The 20,725-nt window shown below is 36.3% G+C and overlaps 1 pseudogene; it reads left to right on the top strand.

The window, feature by feature from the left end:
- The first annotated feature begins 4,934 nt into the window (after positions 1 to 4,934).
- On the top strand, positions 4,935 to 5,033 carry LOC132301838 (small nucleolar RNA R71; annotated as a pseudogene).
- The last annotated feature ends 15,692 nt before the right edge of the window (positions 5,034 to 20,725 follow it).

The following is a 20,725-nucleotide window of genomic DNA, read 5'->3' as shown; positions in this document are numbered from 1 at the left end:
AGCAGTCAAGGAAATCCTCAACCTGTCCGTGGGTACCGCCATATTGTCTAACTTGCGAACCATAAAGTCCAACCAATCTTCTGAGACTAGCGGATCTGAACTCCCTGCAAATGGATCAATCTTGACCCTCTGAAGTCGTATAAAGTACTCTAGTGCCTCATTGACTATCGGTGCCGGTGCCGGTGCTAGAATCTGTATCCCTGCCACCTGCCTGAGTATCATCTCCTGTAGGGATTTAGCAATTCCCTAAGTTATACCCTGAGCCACTCGCTCCTCGTAAATCGGTGCCTGTGGCGGATTAGCATCTACGCCACGAACTGAAATGCTGGGCCTTCCCGGACCCCGTGTGAACTCGGTGTTAGCTACTTGCTCCTCAGTGCCCTGACGTGAAGACTCTCCATGTGTGACAACCATGGTGCTAAACGTGTAAAAGAAAGCAGGTCAACAATAACACAAGTTATTATGACCAAGTGCAACTCACACTGTGAATGCACAAGACACGAAGTAAGACAAGATATGCAACATACTGTCATGTTAAAGCAATCAAAGAAAGCTCTTAAAATAGTTAAGCACTTGAAGCAAATAAGCATACATGTCAAACTAAAATGCTCTTAACCACATTGGCATATAAGCACAAAGGCATGTCATACTACTAAACGTGCAATCAAGAAACACTTAAACATGTTATAAAGACAAAACATGTTATCAAAAGCATGTGAATATGTCAAATTAGATCAACAAAAGCATGATATGCACCCAAAACCCGTCGTCCTAAGGTTTTCAAACCTATGAGCTCTGATACCACTTATGACGGCCTAAGTTTTTCAACCTGGTGCGTCAGTGATGAACCGAAAGTTGACCCGATAACGGATCCAAAATGTGAAAGCAAAAGATAAAACAATAGTCCCTAGAGGTACAACACGTCTCTAAGACCCTAATATGATCCTCAATGAGGTCACAAAACCAAATGAAAACAAGCGCGGAAGTGACGCTTCAAAAATGGACTAAAAGGGGCCTAGGGGTAAAATGGTCATTTCTAACATAAAAGTGAGTGTTACCAAGTATACCGTTGGAAAGACAATGAAAAATTAATCAATTTCAACAAAAAAAGTCACTTGATTTGGATTCTGGATGAAGAAGTTATGGCTAACGGAAGAAGAAGGGGCAAAAAGGTCAAAAGTAGCTAACCCTAGGTCATCTAAACATTTAGGAAGCCTTTCTAACCTGTTAGAAGGCTGAAAATCATGTCCAACCCACTTCCCATGCACATGTAACCGTTTACATAGCCCTTTGTAACCGGTTACGAAGCAATAAACAAAATAGGCAACAAGGAAAACTGGCAGTAAAGGTTTTTCGGCAAAAAATGTGATTTTGAGGGCCAAGATGACATTTTCTGGAAAAACACAAAAAAGAAACTCCCCTCAAAATTGAGTTTTCTACATCGTAACCAAGGAAAATGAAAAAAAAAAAAAAAAAGCATTTTGAAATACCCAAAATGCCCATGGAACAAAATAGGGTCAAAACTAAAAAATATGCAACTTTAGGATTTTGTTTCATCAAGAAAGGTATTGTTTGCCAAAGTGAGTATGCAAGTGCATGCAATATGATAAAATAGATGTACCAACATGGCCTAAAGCCTCATTATATTCCATTAACAAGTTTTAGCATACAAAACCTCAATTTCTCACAAAAAAGCTACAATGGCAAAACTTGAGTTTTAAAGAAATATACTTGCAACCTTTCATGTTGATGGCTCTTGGCCTCATGTTATACATACAAAACAAGTATAAAAAAGAGTACTTAGATACATATTACATGAAGGAACCCATCTTAGCTTCTAAAATACCATACATCCATGGCATGCAAAAGTATTACATCCAAAAGATAAAACATGTTAAACAAGTGCATGCTAATACACAAAAATGCTTCAACTAGCTCAAAAGCTTCTAAGGATGATGAGCATCCATGAACATGGTCTCTTTACCTGAAAAATAACCCAAACCACTAGGGTGACTAATCAAGTTACTCGTAGGAGAAGCATATGCGCATACCCTAAAGTTTCAATATCATTGCAAGATCAATATAGACGAATACAAGGGCGCATTCCACTTAACGTCTATGTTCAAGGTGTTCTAAGGGATCATCTTAAACTTAATGCAATGATTCTATTGCAACACAATATCAAAAGGATGTACTTAACAACATCAAATCGCATAAAAAAAAAATTACAAGTTACAACTTAAGCATTGATTGTCAACTTGGAATTGAATGCGAAATCAAAAGTGGAATCCTTGGACACCTAAGCTCAGAATTCTACCGAGACCTCAACGGTTATTCCGGGCATTAACCCTCACGGAAGACCACCCTAAGCGCGCACTATCTCAGTTGGGGAGAACTCATACCTTCCGCACTAGAGCCAAACTCTAGCCCTGTTACTAATAACCATGTCCTAAGAGAATCCAAAGTATATATCATGCTCAAAACTTATATTTAGATAACAAGGCATATAAACCACCTTCCATGCACAAGTACTTTGAAACCATACAAACCACGTCTTAGGGTTCCAAGTCTAGAATGGCATGCCAAATGACAATTCCTCATTATGGTACTATACACAATAAAATACCATTAACTTAACAACTTAGGTCATGCCTCAACAATAAGCTTTATATACTAAATATCAACATTATAGCAATAAGCTTCCAAATAATTACAATTAGTAATTCACAAGGACATAGAATTATTGTAACAACAAATATAGCAATTCATATCAATAGAGATTGCATATAACATCCATAATTCTATAAGTGTTCCATATCACTAACACATGTGAAATTTCTAGAATTTACATACTACTAAATTTTATAATCCTCTACACATGGTTTATACATAACATACATGCTTAATCCAATAAACCCTATGTCAAGAAGTGAGGGTTTCCTATAATATGCAAAACTATCGTATTAAAAGCATGTACACAATATATATTAAGCTCCAAGGATTATAAAACACTTAGAATATAAACATACTGCCACCCATACCTCAATAGAGAATTGTATCTCTATAATCCAAGCTATCAAGCACAAAATGGAAAACAAGTTTAGGGTTCTTAAAGAAAAGAATGAGAGGAAACTTTTCTCTCCCAAGGTTTTTAGTCTAAGGTGTATGGAAGTGAGCCAAATTGAAGGAGTAATCTACGGACTAAGCTTTTCTCCAATGGTGGATTTGTTAGGGTTCATGTGAGATAATGAAATAAAGAAGGTAAAGTGTAAAAAATGGTGAGTGGAAGGGCTAGAGATCCTCCACTCACTATGTGCTCTTGCACTACCTCTCACACACACACAATGCAAGACTACATCATGGCCATACACTTGTCACTAATCCAATGCCTCTTCCAAGACTTAATCCTAAGCTTACACTTGTCACTAATCCAATGCTTCTTCCTAGACTTAATCCTAAGCTTACACTTGTCAACAATCAATGGCTACATGTGCACCAATCCTAAGCCAACAAATGGATGACTCTCCACCTTCCAATTGTCAAGAAACTATGGTACCAAGTCTCTTCACCCAATTGCCAACAAGTGGCACCATGAGAATGTGACGCTTGTCACATTTTTCAAAAATTGCAAAATGATCCTTTTTCAAAATATCTTCTAAAATAAATTATAAAAAGGTCCTTCAAACGAAAAATAATTATTTTACATAATTACACTAAAAACCCAAAATTAAGAATAATTACACTAAAGTATGCATTCATGCCCTTATGAAAAATAAAAGCAACTAGCATGCTTTTCAACAAAAGTGAAAATACCAATGTTATGGTAATCAAGTATCATGAATGCATGCAAAACCAGAATCAAATCCGAACACTCGAAGTGAGGTTAAGCAAGGAAAAATGATAAACGAGTAAAAGACGAAATAAGAAAAAGACGACAAAAAAGAAAATTACCAAAAATGAAAACGGAGGAAAAAGACTAGGTCATTACATCAAGGTTGTCACCACATTGATATATTCAATTATGTGCCTTTCCGATGAGGAATGAGTCTCTACAACACATCGTTGCTTTGGTGGGGCATTCAAAGGCATCTTCCCCTTCTCTCTAGCATTTAAGGTACTAGCTATTTGCCCTACTTGGGTTTCTAGCTTTGCTATGGATTGAGAATGAGAATGAAGTAATTGAGTGTTCGCCTCTAAAGTGCCTAGAGCGGTTAAAACTTTTTCTTCAAAGGGGGGACTCCTAGAATTTCCTTGGGAATATGATGGTTGATTAGGAAAATGAGAATTAGAAAATTAATTGCCATGTGATTGAAATGATGATGATTTAAAATCTTAGGAACCTTGGCCTTGCATTGGTGGAGGACCATACTTCCCTTGAAAACCACATTGGGGAGGGTTTGAGCCTTCCCCTTGGCTTTTCCAAGAAAAATTTGGATGGTTCCTCTAACTTGAATTTTAATAAATGCCATAGGGATTATTCCCTTGATTAATAACTGTAGCATTAACTTGCTCATGGGGCTCACTTTGCACATATCCATGGGGACAATTGGAAGTAAAATGCAAGACACTTAAACAAGTCATGCAAGATTCATTAGATGCACGATGATGAATATGAGTAGGGGAAGAAGATACTTATTTCCGAATTTTGGTTGATCAAAAATTGATCAAACCTTTGAGACAAGGATTTCATCTTGGTGGCTATGTCATTGGAGTTGTTAACTTGATACAAGCCGACATTCTTCCTTCCACCTAGGTTTCTACCATTTTTAGAAGATAAGGACCTATGCATTGAATTTTGATTCATACTTTCATACAATTGCCACACATCATTTTCATGCTTATCAAGATAAGAACCACCCATAGATGTATTAACCATACCCTTGTGATTATCCGGTAAACTTTCAAAGAAATATTGGACTAGTTGTCACTTAGGTATGTCATGATGAGGACACTTTCTAAGAAAATCATTAAATCTTTCCCATGCCTCATGAAACATTTCCCCATCCCCTTGAGAAAATTCTCTAATTGAAGTTCTTATGGCATTTGTAATACCCCTAATTTTACAAGGATATTCCTGGTATTTAATTTTTATTTCATTTATTAGTTAATTGCATTTTAGTTGCTTAATTGTTTTATTGTGGTGATTAAATTGAATTAATTGAGTTATTTTTAATTATTTACTTGGAATTAATTGTTTAAGTGTATTTAATTATTTAATTGGTTTTATTATGTTATTTTACTTAATTGGTTTGTATCTGATTTAATTAATAACTTGGATTAGTTAACTATTTTAATTACTTTAATTACTTAATTGTTTCATTTAGTTAATTCACTATTTATTGATCTTGTGTATCATGACTAAGGGTTTTAGGTTTCAAGGTATAGCCGACTTATTAATTTAATTATTGAATACATTCCATTCTTGGATTACAATTAGAATTAGGGTTTAGGGTTTATAAATCTATAAATATACATGTATACGTTCTGCCTAGGGTTGAAAACAAAACCTTACTCCCGGAGTAAGAGGCAGAGAGAAACAGAGAGAAGGATTGGAGAGAAACACAGAGTAACCTTGGGTGATTAATAAAGCAGTTCAAAGAGGAAGGCACAGGGTTGTTTCTGGGTTGAACCAAAGCACTGGAGGAGCAGACTTGTAGTTTAGGACACAAACGTATCATACAGAAACTGTGGAATTAGAGTTTCAAATCTAAAACTCAAAGACAAGTTTCTGCTCTTCTCTTTCCCATGAATCTGTGTTCTGTGCATGCTTAGTTAGACTCTAGGAATTAAACAAAGTTTTAATTACATCGTTTATGCATGTTAAATTAGTTTCTAGCATCATTGAATTAAAATCTATTTCTCAGTTGTTACAAGTTCAGTTTTTATATGGTTGTCGTTGCTTTAAACATTGATCTGTAATTCAATTCATAGATGTATAACTCTGTCTTGTGATCAATCTGGGATGAGGATGGGACCTTAAAACATGTAATAAAACTGAATTTAAAGATTGGAAACTACCGGAGTCAGAGAAGACAACAGAAGAACAGCTTACGGCTCTTATGGTTGACTAATGCACCAGCGGTTTTCATGGATTTAATAAATAGAGTCTTTAGGGATTACTTGGATCAATTTTGTTACCCAAGAATTGACTCTAGAGGGGGGGTGAATAGAGTCAATTGCCAATTTTCGCAAATTATAGAAATACAATTTCTAATTAACAATATAACCAATTATGCAATAATCAAGATATGAAAGTAATCAATTTAGCACAATTGTAAAAGAGATAAGGGAAGAGAAATTGCAAACAATAACACGGCGATTTTTGTGAGGTTTGGAAACTCCTACTCCTCGGCTCAGGATCCCTCTTGAGACTTCCCAAATTCCTTAGAGCTTCTCCTTAATGGTGGAGAGCAAACCTTCAATTGAAGCAAGACCTTGCTTCTCTTTCTTACTAAGAGAACACCCTTCTCCTAGGCTTCCTTTTAGGTCACACCAACCCTTTACATAACTTGTAATAGAAATGAAGTGTACAATGAATCTTTCAAAGTTAGTAGTACAATTTTTTAGCTCACAACTAAAGTATTGATGAATATAAATGAAGCTAAAACTCTATGAATGAAATGAATGAGAGAAGATGAAATATGTGAAGAAAATAAGCTCCTATGAATTCAATAGAATCTCTCAAGTATATAATAGAGCAAAAACTCTATGAAGATTAAAACAAGAGCAAAAACGCTTTTAATCTTTACTGAAATCTCTTAAGATAGAATAAGAGTGAAATGAGATAGATGAAGAGAAGATGGGAACAAAAGCTCTCTTTGCAATGTAATATAATGTCTCTCAAAATGGTTTTTTTTTGTTAGCAGACAACCCCTCTGTATATATATAAAATCGCAGCTCAATATAGCTGTTAGAAGTAGTTGGAGGAATTAAATGCAGAAAAATTGCCGTTGTAATTCAAATCCCTCAAAGGAGCCGGCTCTTTACAAAAGTGGAGGTAGCTCCAATATGAGTGGAGCAGGCTCTTTTTCAAATGGAGGCGGCTCCATTAAAAATGGAGCAGACTCTTTTTCTGAAATGGAGGCGGCTCTATTAAAAAAATGGAGCAGACTCTTTTCTTAAAGATTGTTCTACGAGCCAAGAAATGCTACTGGAATGAAAAGAGAAGGCTCCTTTTTTTGAGTGGAGGCGGCTCCATTTGACAGAAAAGAGTTTGCTTTAGTTTTCATGGAGGCAGCTTATTTGTTGTGCATGACTTCAAATGGACATAACTTAGTCCATTTAACTCTAAATAAGGTGAAATTTGAGTCCAAATTCATTGTCTTGAAGTCAGTTTTCGAATGCCACCTACCTCACTCAAAAATTCCAACCATAGAAATAGTTATGGCTATTTAAGTGCAACCTAGTCAAAATTTTTGCAGAGCAGAATCAGGCATCTTGTGATAGTTATATCTCTCTCAATTCAAATCCTTTTTAGGTGAAATTTGAGTCTAAACTCAAGGGCTCGAAGTCAGATTTCCAATTCCACTTACCTTACATAAAAATTCCAACTACACAAATAGTTATACCATTTTTAGTAGAGGCTGGTCTAAAATTTTTCTGGGCTAAAAATTGCTTCTTATGAGATATCCATCTTTCTAGCACTTAGGACTTTGATGAATGGTTCAATTTAGTTCAAGGCCTATTTCTAAGAGTCTAGGGACATATGAAGATGATAAATTTCAAGTGCATTGTGTCCTAGAGTCATTTACCAAATTATGGCAACAAAGGCTTTAAAGATGAAAAATTAATTTCAATGCCTTTTCCTTTACTTTCTAGAGACTAAAATAAATATTATGATTAATGTGCATGGTCCTAGAATTTCTAGCTTAAATAATGAGTTCTTTCAAAGCTTATCAAGCTTGAACTAACTCTTTCTTAGCAAAGACTTCATATATCAATATATATAAATGAAGTTCGTAGTCTATTGCTAATGGTCATAGGAGCATATGAATGATGTATGATATGCATGGTCCTATAATTTTGAGCTTTAAAATATATTCAAATATACTTTGACATTAAATCTTAAGCCCTCACCATCCTATCTACCCTTTTCTTCATTCTTTGACCATGATCGTTTAGGCTTGATAAAAACTTGCTTTGTTTCTTTGAAATGCTTTGTGTGATCTTTGAAGTCTGAGTTTTTCTTTAATTTCTTGCAACTTTGGGCTTCCTTGAATCCATAGTTTGAGTATTTGGAATGCTTGGAATAGATCTTCTAGCTTAACATTGAGGATTGAATATTGATCAACTATATATCACTCAATGAAAATATTAGTACTTAAACATCATTAATGATTTGTAATCATCAAAATATAAGATTGACCTTTAGATAAAAATCCTTAGGCCAACAAATTTTTCATTGTCTTCATAGATGACATTTTGAATTACTCGAGGTCAGAGGACGACCATGCTAGACATCTACGGATTGTGTTGCAGACACTTCGTGAGCACCAGTTGTATGCCAAATTCAAGAAATGTGAATTTTGGCAGCGGGAAGTGAAATTTTTGGGTCACGTGGTGTCAGAAAGGGGAATAGCCGTGGACCCAACCAAGGTTTCAGCCGTGGTGGAGTAGGGACAGCCTACTTCACCTACCGAGATTCGGAGTTTCCTCGGATTGGCAAGATATTATAGGAGGTTCATCCAAGGGTTCTCAAAGATAGCAGGACCACTCACTTATTTGACTAAGAAAGGTGTACGATTTGTGTGGGATGAACATTGTCAGAAAGCTTTTGATGAGCTGAAGACTAAGTTGACCTCTGCACCTATTTTGTCTACCCCACAAAGCGGGATAGAGTATCTCGTTTACACCGATGCTTCTTTGCAAGGTCTTAGATGTGTTTTGATGTAGGAGGAGCAACCGATTTCGTATGGATCTCGTAAGCTTAAGCCTCATGAGCTTAATTATCCAACCCATGATTTGGAGTTGGCAGCTATGGTCTTTACCTTATATATTTGGAGGCATTATCAGTTGGGTGACTCCTTCAGATTATTTAGTGATCACAAGAGTCTATAGTATTTGTTCACTCAGCGAGAGTTGATTATGAGACAGCGCAGATGGTTGGAGTTTGTGAAAGACTATCACTTTTCTATACAGTATCATCCACGGAAAGCGAATATGGTGGCGGATGCACTCAGTCGCCGACCTGTTTGTAGTATTTATGCTCTATTCGCTACTGAGTGGAATGCTTTGAAGATGGTGGATGAGTTATCAGATGCTTTCATAACTTGTATGGTAGTTACACCTTCCATTATTCACAAGGTTTTGAAGGCACAACTCATATATCAGCAGTGCATTAACAAAATTGCAGATATAGCTTCCAGAGAGGTTCCATTCTACTATGTTGGGGCTGATGGAGGTTTAAGGTACAAGGGATGGTTAGTGGTACCTTCTGCTGATGATTTGAGGAAGGATGTGATGACTGAGACTCACCACTCTGAGTTTTCTGTTCATCCAGGAGGCGATAAGATGTATTAGGATATGAAGTGGCAGTTTTGGTGGGCAGGTATAAAGAGGGACATTGCTCTTTTTCTCTCACGATGTAGTACTTGTCAGATGGTCAAGATTGATCATCAGAGGCCGCCAGGAGCTCTACAGCCACTGCCGATACCAGAGTAAAAATGGGAGAGCATTTCTATAGATTTTGTGGAAGGGTTGCCAAATTCCTTCAAGGATCACAATTCCATTTGGGTCATTGTGAACAGATTGACAAAATCTGCTCATTTCTTGCCTATTCGCACTGGCTTCACCTCGGAGCAGTTGGCAAGACTTTACATTTTGAATATTGTAAAGCTGCATGGCATTCTATTGTCTATTATATTGGACAGGGATTCTAGCTTTGTGTCATGATTTTGGAAGAGTTTTCAGCAGGCTTTGGGTATAGAAGTACACCTTAGTACTACTTATCATCCTCAAACTGATGGACAGATTGAGAAGGTTAATCAGATCATGGAGGATATGCTTCGGTCGTGTGTTCTTGACTTCAAGGGCAACTGGGAGGATTAGTTGCCACTTGTGTAGTTTGCATATAACAGTAGTTTCCAGAAGACTATTGGGATGGCACCATTTGAGGCATTGTATGGCCGACTGTGTCGATCACCTATTTGTTGGATGGAGGTTGGCAAGAGAAGATTTTTGGGTCCTGAGTTCATCAAGGATAATTCTGAGAAGATAGCTCTTATTAGGGATCGCATGCGTACTGCCTAGAGTCGGCAGAAGAGCTATGCTGATCGTTGCACTCGTGCTCTGGAGTTTCAGGTTGGGGATCAGGTTCTCCTCAAAGTGTCTCCTATGAAAGGAGTTATGAGCTTTGGGAAAAAAAGGGAAGTTGTCACTGCGATTTGTCGGTCCATTTATGATTACGGATAGAGTTGGAGTGGTTGCTTATCGGTTAGCACTGCCAGATAATTTGGATCACGTACACAACGTATTCCACGTTTTCATGTTGTGGAAATTTCTACGAGATCAGGATCGGTATCAACATATCGATGTTGGGGAGATTGAGTTACAGCCGGATGCAACTTATTTGGAGCCACCATGTCGTATTGTTGACCGGCAGGATCAAATCCGTCGTAACAAGGTTATTCCATTTGTTCTTGTTCAATGGAGTCATCACAATGAGGCTGAGTCCACTTGGGAACGGGAGGATGTCATTCGCTCGCAGTTTCCTGAAATATTGGAAGAAGGTAAAAGCGAATTCCGAGGACAGAATTCCTTTTGTTAGGGGGGAAGAATGTAATACCCCTAATTTTACAGGAATATTCTTGGTATTTAATTTTTATTTCATTTATTAGTTAATTGCATTTTAGTTGTTTAATTGTTTTATTGTGGTGATTAAATTGAATTAATTGAGTTATTTTTAATTATTTACTTGGAATTAACTGTTTAAGTGTATTTCATTAATTAATTGGTTTTATTATGTTATTTTACTTAATTGGTTTGTATATGATTTAATTAATAACTTGGATTAGTTGACTGTTTTAATTACTTAATTGTTTCATTTAGTTAATTCACTATTTATTGATCTTGTGCATTGTGACTTAGGGTTTTAGGTTTCAAAGTGTAGTCGACTTATTAATTTAATTATTGAATACGTTCCATTCTTGGATTACAATTAGAATTAGGGTTTAGGGTTTATAAATCTATAAATATACATGTATACGTTCTGCCTAGGGTTGAAAACAAAACCTTATTCCCAGAGTGAGAGGCAGAAAGAAATAGAGAGAAGGATTGGAGAGAAACAAAGAGTAACAATGGGTGATTAATAAAGCAGTTCAAAGAGGAAGGCATGGGGTTGTTTCTGGGTTGAACCAAAGCACTGGAGGAGCAGACTTGCAGTTTAGGACACAAACGTATCATACAGAAATTGTGGAATTAGAGTATCAAATCTGAAACTCAAAGGCAAGTTTCTGTTCTTCTCTTTCCCATGAATCTGTGTTCTGTGCATGCTTAGTTAGACTCCAGGAATTAAACTAAGTTTAATTACATCGTTTATGCATGTTAAATCAGTTTCTAGCATCATTGAATTAAAATCTATTTCTCAGTTTTTACAAGTTCAGTTTTTATATGGTTGTCGTTGCTTTAAAGATTGATCTGTAATTCAATTCATAGATGTATAACTCTATCTTGTGATCAATCTGGGATGAGGATGGGACCTTGAAACATGTAATAGAACTGAATTTAAAGACTGGAAACTACCAGTGTCGGAGAAGACAACAGAAGAACAGCTTACGGCTCTTAGGGGTGAGAGCATGCTCCAAAAAAGGAGGGAGCCTGCTCCCAAATTGCTAGAGCCGGCTCTCTAGGGTTGAGAGCCAGCTCTCAACCATCTAGAGCTGGCTCCCAAGGAAAGGGAGCTGGCTCTCCTTGAATAGAGAAGGCTCTCTGAGTTTCAGAGCCTTCTCTTTCTCTTATTATTGCGTATACTGAGTTTTAGTGGACTGTTTAGCTGAGACTGGGTTTCTGAAACTATTTCAGGGCTACTGAATGATGTAATACACTGATTAAGACTTATATAAGAATTGAGAAGCAAGCTAATATCCAGAAATTTAGGATGGAAATAGCCTAAGGTTCAAAGTAAACCTGTAGGAGAAAGGGTTGACATAAACTGGTAATGTCTTACTGTTTTAGGGATTTAAGTTTCTCTGCATGACTTAGAATTATGAATCATGTTTTGCAGCTGAGTTATAAGCATTTTGTTATTTAATTATATGTATGCTTAGTTGGGATTAACTGACAATTAAATCTGTTATATATCTCATCTGTTACGACACTATTTGGAGGAGGTAATTGCATAGTTGGATTCTGTCAATTTAAAGGACTGGGATTTGGTTCCTTAATCTATTATTGGATGCATCATTCAGTTTTACACATGTTAAATTGTATTTATGCTTATTTTGGAATGTAGTTGATAACTATTTATACTGATTTGTCAACTATGGTAAATAGAGTGCAGTTTGCACCGGTATGGGATGGTGGCATACAAGGTATGGATTAGTTCAGACACTAAGCCTACCTAATCTAGATTGAGGTTCGGATTAATAATAAAAGTTAAGTCTGACTTCTGTTAGTGTCAAGTCAGTAAATAACTGAATGGCATAATTGGATTTCTGGGATGAATTGTTATACAGATATCAAGCCACTATATTAGATGGATGATATTTTGTATTAGGAGGACACGGACTTTATATATTTATGTTATGATGCCATGTTATGAGCTTGAGTTGAGTCTCATGACCATGGTTAGGGTGCGTATATCACCTAGGATGGATAGCTGGACAGAGGTGTTGTTCCCTGGTAGGTCTAGGTACACATGACCACGTAATGTGCGATTTGTATGGTATCTCTACTCAGGCTGAGACAGACTTATTGGACTAGTGAGCATCCTATACTGTGTAATATATACATATATGGACTACTCTAGATATTTTTGAGTATATCTAAGATATATCTGCGTATTGGATTCCTGTTTAGATCGGAGTAGATCAGGATTTGCATGTGGGCCTGACCCACTCTTTTATTTTTCAGGTGCTCGTCAGTTCCAGGGTTAGAGCTTGGTCGTGCAGAGCAGATACAGACTTCTATTCCATCGACTATGTAGGACTGCTTACTTATTAGCTTTGGATCTTATTTCAGTTATTCCATTTTACAGTTGGGATTTTTATTAGGGGTCCACTAGATGGATTCCCGAGTTGTTAATTAATCGGAAGTTTTGGAGTTAGATTTTATATTATTATTTTGAGGATTTTCAGTTAGAGTTCTTTTCAGCCATTTTTTTTTTACTTCTTATTATTTCATCATGTATTCTGTGTTCATTATTAAAGTATTAATTGTTTGATATTTTCCTCGGGTTTGGGCCTGGGCCAGATCAACCCATGTCTCGGATCCAAGGGGTATCACAGCATTGGTCTTAGAAACTGGATAGTACTTTTTCAAGAACTCTTGTTACATTTCCGCCCAAGAAGTTATCGAAAAAGGCCTAAGATTGTTGAACCAATATTTTGCCTTGTCTTTAAGGGTAAAAGGAAAAAGTTTAAGTCTTAAAACTTCCTCCGACATGTCCGTGTATTTCACGATGGAACACACTTCAAGAAACTCATCCAAATGCTTATAAGGTTCTTCACTAAGAAGTCCATGATAGTTTGGAAGCATTTGAATAGTTTATGATTTAATTTCATAGTGATGTACTCTAAATGGAGGCAAGTAAATGCAAGTGGGTGCATTGTATTCATTTGGCACATAATGGTCTCTTAATGCAATGGGAGTATTCACAATTGGTGGTGCTAAACGAACACCTTGATTAGCTTGAACTATGGGGGGTTGTGGAACAAATATTGGCCTAGGCATTCCCAATGGAACTTGGCCTTATTGTTGTGGGTGAATAAATGGTCTAGGCATGGCTAATGGTACTTGAACATTTTCATGATGCACATTAGGGTGGAGGTTACCTTGTTGGTCTATATGACCAAGGTCCTCCACATGGTCGTCATTTAAATCCTTCATTGGTGAAATGAATTGATGAGAACTACCTCTCCCCCTACGATTACGAACAACCGATTCAAGATGCAAATTAGGAGGGACAAGAGTAGGATTCAATGACCTACAACCATGCATAGCAAATCAAATAACAAGCAAGTAACAATCACTTCACCCCCACAACAATTCAATCAACAAATCTCCACATACAATGATCCCATACTCCCATGCTTAAACAACATGCAAAGAAAAGTAAATTGCCTCCACCCGGGCTCACGATTTATCTAAGAAATGAAAAACAAACCTCCACGGGGGCCGACGATTTAACTAGAGCTTGAGTTAGAAAGATCTCACAAAGGGTCCTTAAGCAACTTCAATTCATTTTCAACTTCCACGCTTTGCTATGCTTTGCATTTTTTTAGATTCTTAGTCCTTTTTGTGCTTAGCTTAGCTCCTTGCTTTGAATTCTACTTTGCTTAACCTCCTTGCTCAATTTCACCTAGCCAAATAAGAACAAACACAATAAGTAACCAAAAATAAAAAATAAATAAATAAAGAAAAGACAGGATCAAAAGAGTACTAATCCCTAATTATTTCCAAAACACGGTGTTGCCAATTAAATCCCCAGCAACGGCGCCAAAAACTTGGTGTTCGTCAAGCACCAAAGCTTAAAGATGTGCAAAAGATAGTGAATGTGCAATGTAGCCAAGTTTTACATTTATAAATGCCACTACTACCATTAACTAAAAATATAGCAAGGGTGAGTAGCGATCGTCCCAAGGGATTAAAGAGCTACTAGTAATGGAAACAATGCTTAAGGTTAGTAGGAAGAGTGATCAAAGGTAGGTTGTTTGTTTGATTAAACTACAATTAAGATTAAACAAAATCAATATAAAACAAGTAATTAAAAGATAGAGAAAATAAGAGAGAGAGATCTTAGGACTTAGAGATCACCACTAAGCATCACCTTTTTATATACTCAATTCACAATTAATGAGGGGGAAAACATATGTTTCAACAATAGTGAGTGTGTGTGGTTGTTTTTACAAGCATGGATGACCAATTAAGTATATATTGTCTAAATAATGCAATGAATAGCACAATACATCAAACTAAGTCATTAATCCTTCTTTAAGCTCACAATCCAAACCCATCACAAAATTAGAGAAATATACTACTTGCATGCATAAGTATGGAACATCAAATAACAAGCATGGATTGTCCTCCCACTTAACAACTAAGGTAGCTACACTACATCTAAGCTAATGACATGAAAATTAAACTAATTAGACTAAGGGAAAGGCACAATCCATCAAGAAATGAGTATGAACCATCAAATAAACCACAAGAACATTCTATTAAGCACTATGTCTTAACAATCTCTAGATTTATAGCATCAATACACATAGACATGCATCAACAACCCAAGAGATAGAGATAAACATATGAACATCTATCCTAGTATACATAGACATATGGATAGAATGAAATGATCAATTAGAAGAATTAAACCACACAAATCATTGAATAAACAAGATCTATGTATATAAATATGTTAAAACATGTATTACAACACAAATCCCCTCAAAAATACATAAATCAAGGTAAAGAAAGCATGCTTAGGGCTAACTCTAGCCCTAAGAAGATGTCTAGCCACTCATGAATGGCGTCCTCCAACCCTCAAGGGCTATCTCCATGGTAGAAGTGCTCTTCTTCTTGAGGAAGATGGAAAACCACTCAAGAATGTCTTTAGCCTCCTCTTCTTTTTTCTTCCTCTCTTAGAATTGTATCTAAGACTATCAAAAAACTATATGTAAAAGTGGTTTATATTCCTTATATAGGTAGCTCAAATGTCACACCCAATGGTTTAGGCTCGTACACAAGGGCTCCTTCAATGATTGCACAATGAGACAACTTTTAATGAGCTGGAGATATATTTTTTCGAATTTGAGAGGGTTCGATTGATCGAACCTATGCTGTGATCGATCGAACATAGCTGAGATCTTTCAAACTTTGGTTGGATCGATCCTCCAATGGTGGCGCCTTTTTAGATAATGACAGATCTGAGATATTTTGGGGAATGAGACAAAAAGTGGTAGGTAGGGTGGTACAACAGGATAAGATGGAATCTTTTCGATCGATCTGAGAATTGTTGGATCGATCGAACTTTATGGGATCTTTAGATAAGGACAAAAGAGCTTGGATCCATCTTGGAGAGTCTAGATCGAAGAACATTCGATCGATCGAAGTATTCTTGAGATCGATTGAACCTGCTGAATTTCCACACTTTGCTTCAATTTGCTTCCACTTTGCTCCTTTCTTCCATCTAGCTTGAGTTACCTTCTTTTAAGCTCTTATTTGGTTGAATTAGCTTATTTTGGGGATAAGCACCTAAAAAGGGCAATAACATGAAATTAGTCTAAAACGAGAAAGCAAGATAGATAAAGGTCCTATAATACCTAAGCTTAAGGGGTTTAAATGCACACTTTTCAGCGCTCATCATCAAGCTCAGATCGCGGTACCATAAGTATATGCTTAAAGTCCATCCTGTCCATCCACAATAAATCCAGTTAGCCGTTCAGCTTGTTCAGCCGCACAGGCTTACATATAAGTAGGATTATATTTTTCGTTCCCTTATTCTGGTATAGGTAGGACTTAGCGTCATGGGCTAATCCATCCCTAGTATGCCACCGTCCTATACCGGTGCATACAATCCAAACATCCAGCAGTTAATAAAATAATTAATAAATGCACATATTAATTGATTCACAATAAGCATAAATAGGCATAAATAAATTAACATGCTTACTCCAGTAACTGATAAATCTAAGTAATGAGATACATCAATCAATTTCCTGACAAGCATAATAAAAATAGATAATCTATCATGCTCATACTATACCAACCCAATAATTGATACGATAAATAATAAAATCTACACATCAATTAATTATCACTAAGCATAACAAAAATATAGGATTTGACATGCTTATTTTACATCAATGATACATGCTTAGAGACGTATAATCATTGACAGAAAATTGCTAAAATAAGTCCCAGCAATTTAGATACCCATTGTTAAGTTCAGTATATGTAAGTTATTAAGAAATTCCTTTTATTCAAATTTCTAACAATATAGAACTGAGTACACCTTCTGTGTTTTAACCTGCACTTCCAAACCATCCAAAACCTACCACCACAGTTCCTAGTTGAAGTTTGAAACCCCAAAATCCATTCACAGTGGCCCAAACCTCGCTGGAACTAACAAAGAAAAAAAATTAAAAATTAAAAAAAAATAAAAATTAAAAAAATCAAGGGAGCCGCCTCCATCACTCATGGAGCCGGCTCCCTCTTTGAGGGAGTTGCCCCCCATGCCCACAGAGCCTGCTCCCCACTTTGGGGAGCCGCCTCTTTCCTTAGGGGAGCCTGCTCCCCTCAAACGGGAGCCGGCTCTCCCCTGTTCCTTCATCTTCTTTGAGTCCGACGTCTTATCGGTGAACTATCCTCCATTCCTACGGTTCCTAGGTGTCTAAACTAGGCCCAATGTGTTTCAGAAACAATTAAACCCGTTGGTTAATAATCGACAACAATTAAAATCCGAACTATGCAATAAGGATTTAAAACGAGCAACTTACAGTTCATAAACGATTACTGTTTAAACAAATCAAACATGCAACCCAGACTTATTTTAATGTTCCCACAATGTGTTCCAGAACTAATTAAATTCATTATTTGATACTCGACATCAATTAAATCATAACTTAGGCAAGAAAGGATTTACAACGGGCAACAACCAATTCATGAACACGTACAATTTTAAGCATCACAGACATGCAAACTAGATTAATTTTAATCTTTATGTATTCATGGAATCGTGTTAGACATGTAAAGAACATAAGCCAAAGGGAGAGAGTTAGGAATAGAACTTGCCTTTAGGTCGCAGTCTGAAACCTTGCACCGCTAGCTTCCTAAATTCTCTAGCGAAATCCAACTACTGTAATCCCTCCTCTGTTCTCTTTCTGCCTGCACAGTCGTGAATAGGGTTCTAAAACCCTAAGCAAGACTTAATACTTATATTTATAGACCACATTTAAACCTAAGCCGAAGTGTATTATGAGACAGAGAACTAAGTCGGCTACAACGTGAAGAAAAATAAAACACAACCCTAATTAATCCCATTACCGTATTTACATAATTAAACAATTATAATAAATCAATTAAGGACACATAATACAACAATTTAAATCCATTAATATAATTAATGCAAATAATTCAAATAATTACACTTAAATCAATTAATTCAACTAATTCAAATAATTAAGCAAATAAACAATTAACTCATTAAGAATTCAAATAATCAAGCAAATAAACAATTAAATAAATAAAAATGCAATTAAACAACTAATTAAAATACCAGGACTATCCTTCTAAAATTAGGGGTATTACATTCTTCCCCCCTAACAAAAGGAATTCCGTCTTCGAAATTCGCTCTTACCTTCTTCCAATATTTTAGGAAACTACGAGTGAATGACATCCTCCCGTTCCCAAGTAGACTCAACCTCATTGTGATGACTCCACTGAACACGAACTGGTGTGCTCGTCGCAGTGCAACCAAATTTGTGCACAATAATGTGGCCAAGTTTTACATTTATAAATGCCACTACTACCACTAACTAAAAATATAGCTAGGGTGAGTAAGGATCGTCCCAAGGGATTTAGGGTGTACTAGTAATGGAAACAATGCTTAGGGTTAGTAAGTTGAGTGATCAAAGGTAGATTGTTTGGTTAATTAAACTACAATGCAATTAGAATAAAAGCAAGCAAAAGTAATAATTTAGAAAATAGGAAAAAAGATATGGAGGAGAGGACTTGGGGTACTAGAGATCACCACTAAGCTTGACTTCACTAGACACTAACAATTGTATATCAATAGGGAAATTGAATTGTAACTTGTGGGTGTGTATGACATTAATTGAAACTAAGCATGGATGGAAAATAAATATAGATTGTCAAGCCATTTCAAATGGAAAGCACAACCTATCAAATAAGACCAAAATCCATTCAAATGAAACCATAATTTATGCACGCACAAATGTCTAGAAATATACACCATTTGCATTCATAAGTATTGAACACCAAGGAACAAGAATAGATTGTCCACCTATCTATGAATCTAAACCAACTACACTACATCTACACTAAAGACATGGAAATTAAACTAAGTAAGCTAAAGGTGTGGCACAATCCATCAAGAAACAAGTGTGAACTATCAAATAGATTGCAAGAGTGTTCAATTAAGCACTATGGTTTGAACATCTCTAGATTAACTTCATCCATACACATAGACATGCATAAATTCCATTAAATCTATAAAAAAAAAAAAAAAAGCACATGAATCATCTATTCTGGCATACATAGACATATGATGAGAAATAGATAATCAATTGAAAGCATTAATCCATACACATCAAGTAGAAACCACAAGATATATATACAAATCCAAGATCAAAATATTTGTTACAAGTAAATCCCCAAAAATATACAAAGCACTAAGTCTAGGAAGCAAACTTAGGGGCTACTCTAGCCCCAAGTAGATGTCTAGCCACTCATTGAAGTAGTGATCCAACCCTCAAGGGCTATCTCCATGGTAAGAATGACCTCCTTTTTGATGGAAACCCTAGAAGAATGGAAGAACTCCCAAAGATATGTAAAAGCTCTCTCTAGTCTCTAGCCTCCTCTCCAAGATAGATCATATGATATCTATTTTATTACGAGATGTATGATGTAAAAGTGGCTCAAAATCCTTATATAGGAGGCTCATATGTCACCCCCCATGGTCTAGATTCGTGCACTATGGTCCTTAAATTGATTACACCCTGGGCCAACTTTTAATAAGCTGGAACTTTATTTTTTTTGGACTTGAGGAGGTTCGATCGATCAAACTTTAGTGAGATCGATCGAACTTGGCTGAGATCCATCGAATTCTGTAGAAATCGATCATGCTTGGTGGCACCTTTTTGAATAACGACAAATCTCTTACATATTTTTGAGATATTTTGGGAAAGAGACAAAAGTGGTAGGTGTGGATAGGATCAAGAATTTCGATCGATCAAAGAAAAGTTGGATCGATCGAACCTGGTGGATTCTTTTGGATAAGGATAAAGGATTGGATCTATCTTGAAAAGTTTAGATCGATGCTTCTTCGATCGATCGAAAAAATGTTCTGATTGATCAAACTTGTTGATTTCCACACTTTGCTTCATTCTGCTTCCACTTTGCTCCTTTCTTCCATCCAGCTGGAGTTAACTTCTTTTAGGCTCTTATTTGGCTGCATTAACTTATTTTTGGGATAAGCACCTAAAAAGGACAATAACATGAAATTAGTCTAAAATGGGAAAGTAAGATAGATAAAGGACCTAGAATACCTAAGCTTAAGGAGTTTAAATGCGCACTTTTCAGCGCTCATCACACCCCCAAACTTAAATATTGCTAGTCCCTAGCAATAAACTACAAAGTAAAGAAATGAAATGAACAACTAAACAACTATGAATCTAGAAAACAATAAATAGATAACGCCATTTTCATAAGAAACACGATTACATTTAACACATACAACAAGCCTTTTAAACCCCTAGGGTACCCCTAGTGGACGAGTGAAGTCTCGTGTGGGTTTTCAGAAATGATACCCACAAACATTAAGCTTATTCTC

Source organism: Cornus florida, unplaced genomic scaffold, assembly GCF_030987335.1.
Source record: "Cornus florida cultivar Cherokee Brave unplaced genomic scaffold, ASM3098733v1 CherokeeBrave_3.0.0_Hap2_Chr03, whole genome shotgun sequence".
NCBI classification, from domain to species: domain Eukaryota; kingdom Viridiplantae; phylum Streptophyta; class Magnoliopsida; order Cornales; family Cornaceae; genus Cornus; species Cornus florida.
Note: the sequence above shows the minus strand (reverse complement) of the source record. Positions and strands in the feature narration are given on the sequence as shown.